The following is a 5,998-nucleotide window of genomic DNA, read 5'->3' on the forward strand; positions in this document are numbered from 1 at the left end:
TTATGTGCTCAGAACAGTTTAATAAGCGTGGTGAGGCAGTGTGCATGCTGCTTCAGCTTCCTTCCATTTAACCTGTGCTTTGCAATGCTTGGCCAGTAATTGCCATGAATTCTTTGTATATGAAGATTGTAGCATATTCTACATTACATGCCAGCAGTTACTAATAAATGTATTAAGCCCTTATATTTTTCAGTCTTTGCCTAGTTTTAAAATGCGCTTGACTTTAGGAATGTAATTTTTGTCCCTAGTCTCTGTTCCTTCACCCATGACATGTTAAGCTGATAGTTTTGTCCAGCTTCCCTTCCATGCTAGGCATGTCCAGCACATTCTGAGTAAGAATTAATGGTAGGTGCATGTAACGCTGGGTTGTGAAGGCAACTCCTGTTCTTGATTACTTGCCGTGTTGCTGAACACCCTGTGCTGTGCATAAATTTCTTACAGAAAGAGGCTCAGCTCTGCTGCATAGACTTACTGAAGGAACTTCCCTAGGTAACTTTTTGTTCCTCAAGCTGGATAACACCCTCAATATGTCTTTGGCTTGTTTTGGGGGGGTAAGGATAGGGTGCACAACACCAACTACTTTGGTGTTCGGTAAGGCTATACCCAGCTTAGGAAGGAGAGCGAGTAACATGTAAGTATTGAATTTGGTTAGTTTATCATCTTAGAAAAATGAACCTTTGTTTTGAAGTCGCATGAAAGCAAGCAGCTGAATATTTCCCTGACAAATGTGATAGAAAGAAGAGCTATCAGCTTTCTGTCTGCAGTGTCATCACTGTGCAGCTTTGCTTTCTCACTGTTTAAGCAATGAAGTGTTCTATTAGCTGAGCTGCTTGGTTTCCAGATGTATGGGAAGTTAAGCCCAAATGGTTCTCCATTTTGGCTCTCATGAGGAGGAACGTTTTATAGTGACCTTGGGGGTTCAGTCTTGTAAATTGGAATTTGTAATTTCTCAGCCAGGAGTCACCTTTGGCAAACAATGCTCTTGCCCCGCCGCCTTGCTTAGGAATAGTAGAAAAGGGTAGTTGAGTAGGGTTTGTCACTGCTCTGTGCTACACCTGTGGAAGCCAGGTTTGCTTATGCTTGAAGTTAGAGACGGTAAGGTTCCCTGCACATCTTTCATAAAGTAATATTGTCAACGTAGTTCTTCAAAAAGAACCAACAGTTTGTAGTAAGAGACAGAACATGCATCTTTCCTTGCTGGAGGGATAACAGCACTTCGGTGTGTACAAACAGGTGGTATCTGTTGGGCAGGATGATGGTCTCCGTTTACAAGATAATAAAACAAGGGGGTAGGATATTTCCATGGACAGGCCTGGCCATTTCACTGGCCCAGAAACTGTGGTACCATCTTTTTCCTCTCTCTCTCTTTTTTCTCTTTTTAAATGAGTTTTAGCTGTAAGTGGCAGAGGATTAGTGGGAGAAAATACACAGTCAAGGGCAGCTTTATGGAGGGAGAAGCAGAGGGTTTGCGTTGCCTTATGCTTAGCAAGTCAGACTTGATTCTGAGATTTGATTATAATGGATGTATCACCAAGAAGGCACACTCGATGGGGGCATCTCAGCATTCCTTACTGAACAAAGTGTAGGGTATTCCTCTTGCCACTGACATTTGGAGCTCCTGTGAAATAATGAGATTGCGATGGGTGCACGGAGGCTATGCTGGCTGTTACCTTCTGCTTGCTGAGGTCTTCCAGCAAGCCACCCCCTACAGCCAGGTAATTGCAAATAATTACAAAATAGCACCCTGTGTGTGCGTGTCTCCAGAGAGTTCACTTTTTAAGTGGAAGCAATGTAGCTGTCATTACCTGTTGGAGATAATTAAATTGTAGGTGCAGCAAAACTCTGCCCTGGTTGCTGCAAATCACTGGTGAAAAGTGACTGGCAGCTCAAGCACTCGTAGTTGTGAAAGAGGTGGGTTGTACCTATCAAGTGGTTTCTCACAGATGTCATTATTTTTCTTTGAGATGATATTCTAATAAACAATAATTTTTTTTGTGTGTCCATGCCAATAGTCCACTCCCAAAACTGCAAATAAAGTTGTAAGGAGCAGAAGTGTCTGAAAAAGGAGGAGTTCTCTAAGGGTATTTGAGGACAAATGTATGTGATTTCTGAGTTTCTCTATGACCTAGTTGTTTTTTAATCAGGTCAGCATCACTGGCTGGCCCAAAATTTCTCTTTTGACAGAGAAGTACAGCAACTGGAAGATGATCATGTTTGCTGTCATCTGGCTGAAGTGACGAGCTGTCCCTTTTTGGGGTTTGTGCAGGTCTGGGGTAAAGGTGTGTGAAACACAATTGTTTCATCTCTGCAGTTGTGTCACGGTGCTTGTCCTGGGGAGAAATTACACTGGGCTTTCTGAGCAGCACTTAGGGCTTGTTCGACACGAGGGATGGAAACCAATGAGGTCCTAAAAGTTCATCTTGGGATTACTGCCATAACTAGGAGAAGGATGAATATTAAAACAAGTAGGTAGGAGAACTATTAGAGCAGTCATGAATTGTTTCGGTGTATTTCCTCCACATCTTCCTGGAAATCCTTCTTAATTTTGGGAAAGTCTAAGCATAGAAAAAATGCTGAAAATAGGCTATTTCTTTTACAAGGACCAGCCTGTGAACCACTTTTGCACATAAACCTATATGCTAACCGCTTCATAAGAAAACTTTAATTTCCTCAGCAGCTTTCTGCTAGTTGTAACATTTCATGGATCTGTACTGCAGAAATAGATGGGCAAAACTGTAGAAAGCCTAATAGCGTGCTGATTTTTTTTCCCGACTGTATAACTGGATCAACATGATAAACAGAGGGGATGGGGGTTTTTGTTTTTTCAGGACTAAATTTCATCTATGTTCTGCAGTGGCTTCAGAAAAACGTCAGACCCTAGGTGCGAAACAATGGCATTTTAACATTTTAGGTCATAAAAGGATTCCGAACATGCCTCATTTATTCTCACAAAAATGTTAGTATGAACAGCCTCTGTAAAATAAGGTTGTTTGGGAAGTTACAGTTGTGCAAGTAAAGTAGTACCTTCAGCATTTGGGTTATTACCAATGGGAGCTCGGTTTGCTGGTCTAAGGTTTATGGGCTATAAGCACTCAATGGATGCCAGATAATCTGCAAGGCTTTGGGTGTACAAAGTTTGCTGGAAGATGTACAGCGTGCAATCGAGTCAAATCCTTAACTTTTTGCACACACTTCCCTATGTTGCTACCTTAAGAGGCATTTTAAAACATTCTGCATTTGGGACTAGATGAACAACTGGGATTTAGAAAAGAAGCATTTGGGCAGTTTTGCAAAACACCCTGCAATTGTACAATGCAACAGTTCGACAATAGTCAGAAAAAAACCAGTGCCACAGCTTGAGGGAGGGGGTCAGTACCAGGGTTTGGAGGTCATCTGTTCTTCCAAGTAGCTCTTTCAGGTTGTCTTCCAAAATTTCTTTGTTAGCAGGTGGTAAGAAAGACTTGTAATCCCATCAGCTTGAGTGTGTAGGAGAACCATAGCATCCCTTGACTCCTGGTTGTACTTACCTTCTCAGGATAGGAGTATTCCCCAGCAGGTACTGTTCCATCAGCTACCTCTCATCTGCTCAAACTTTGAAAGAGGTGAAGCAAAGTATGACCTGCCCTTGAGAAGCCAAGAGCACCATCATCTTGTTAAGGTTTAAGTGAAGACAGCCTGCAGTTTTACAGAAAAAAAAAAGGTTCATTACATCTGTCTGAGTCAATGCTTCCCTTGTCCCCTTGGCTGTGAGCATGTTTGGTTGTCGAATGGCTACCTGCAATGGAGAGAAATACTCTCCTCACATCTGCTACGTGTCTTTGATGCACTTAAAAGCAAAGAAAATAGCTTTTGTATGTGTGAGAAGGCAAAAATTCAAAAGGTCACTTCAATACTGTGGTTGAAAGGGGTTCATGTTAAGTTTTCAAGTTCATGAGGTATTCATGCCAGCAAACGTAAATCCTCTTCTGAGACCAGGCACTGCTGAAAGAAAGAAGGAAAGAAGGAAAAAGCAGAGCAGCTTTCCTTGTTTTGGTGTGTCTCTTCTGTCAGCTGAAGGAGGGGAGGGCTGCTGTGCCCCCAGCCCTTTACTGCCATGCCTCAGTGCAAAGCCTGGTGATGTGTGCTGGAGAACTGGAGACTTGGGACCAGGTGGTCATGAGGAACCAGGAACATACAGATAGACGAGACAACCAGGGTCCCTGCAAGGGTGCATGGAAAAATCGGGGGGTTTTTTAATGGTAACAGATCTGTGTCAGGAAGTTCCTGTGTACTCCCAGCTGCTCTTTCTGTTCCCACGCAGGAGATTTTTTTCACTCCCATGATTGTACTGAATGCCAAAGCAATTGCTTGTGGGGCTAAGATATAAATTCAGAACCAGGTGAATAAATTGCTGGGTTTTCTACTTCTGTTTCCTGTTTTGCTCAGGCAACCTGAGCAGCCCCAATTTTTTTACTTACAGAGTTATTCTGCTAGTGCTGGTGGGATGTATACATGACTTGGTATTTTTTTGGTAAAGCTCAGGAGAAATAGTAGCTGTTTAATCCTTCAGTTTCTCAGGGGATAGAATTGTTGCAAATCAGAAAATTATTAAACACTGCCAAGCAAAACACCTGCAGTGAAAAAATGATATGTAGGCTGACAATGGTAGTTACCTAACAGCACTGGTACCAGCATAGCAATGCCGAGAGAGCTAACCTTTCGGTTTATTTTAAATCTTACTACCTTTCTGCATATCTGCAAAGTGGTGAATTCTGCACAGCCTCTGCTTAGTCGGCAAATCTGCCATGATATCTTTACTTGAATTTCTCCAAGTTCAAAAGAGCTAGCCATACTATAGGAAAGAGCTATAATTTTGCACTTTTTGGCCTGTAACGGTAAAAATTTAGTGTGTTTTGACCTAAAGGTGTGTTCTGCCCAGCGCAGTGAGGGTACCTGGCTCAGGCTGAGCTCCGTCTTCCCAGAGTCCTCCCTCTGAACTTGGGTGGGGAAGGGATGAGGCAGGCTCCGGGTAGGACCAGCTGTCTCGGCAGTAGGATGTGTTGTGGTCATGGGGTCTGGCAAACAGCCCCAGCCTTGGTACATTTTAAAATGCGTGTGTCCTTTTGGTTGTTGGAAGTATTGAACGTTGCTCGTGTTGCTTGCTGCAGTTGTGAATTAGCTGAAATCTGTAGCGGGGGGGGGGCCGCTGCTGTCAGCTTTTGAGAGATCGCTTCAGTTTATTGTGTCTGCATGAGACTAACAAGGGATTCTAATTGCTGTGAAGTGGCTCTGAAAGGACCTCTTTTTTTTTTCTAGCCTTCGCACAGGCATGAACTTTTTCTTAGTACAGGTGTATAGAAACCATTTTTAATAATTACATCTTGCATGCACAAATGTTCCCTTAGGAGCTAATTTTTTCACTTGCATTGTTAGTGTCTGTCATGACAACCTGATGAACGGCAGAGCTCATTTAATTGACAGAGCTATTGCTTTGCTGCTTTCATTTGGAAGAAGACTGTGTTTTGCAAGTGCCTTAAGCTTGGAATGAACTTCCAAAACTCTGATACTGTGTACCATTGGTGTAGGTTAATTTATGTATGTATTTATGTATTTATTTATTCTTTTAAAGTCAGTATATGCACATAAAAGGCTATTTTGTTTGATACAGTACCTTGTATTAAAACACTGGGAATGAGGACACTGGAGGGAAAGGGGATTTTTCTAGTTAATGTATCCAAGTGTGTTTGCTGCAAATTACCTGTAATCAGGTACTTTAAGGATTTTATTCTGTGGACGGTTGTCTTACAGATGAACCTTGAAATTTGTTGCCTTGCTAAGGACTATAATCAGTTCTGTCTTAAAGCTGTGGTTTTGTAACTGGGTTGCAGAGCACTTTGTGAAAGTTGCTTCATTTTCTTAAAAAGCAGTGTAGGCTTGTGGATAGAGATTCACAGCCAAATAACTCTTGAAAAGTGACTTTCCTCTGTAGCTCAGTCTAACCTTTCTAGTAAGGAAAAAC

Source organism: Accipiter gentilis, chromosome 12 (assembly GCF_929443795.1).
Source record: "Accipiter gentilis chromosome 12, bAccGen1.1, whole genome shotgun sequence".
NCBI lineage: Eukaryota > Metazoa > Chordata > Aves > Accipitriformes > Accipitridae > Astur > Astur gentilis.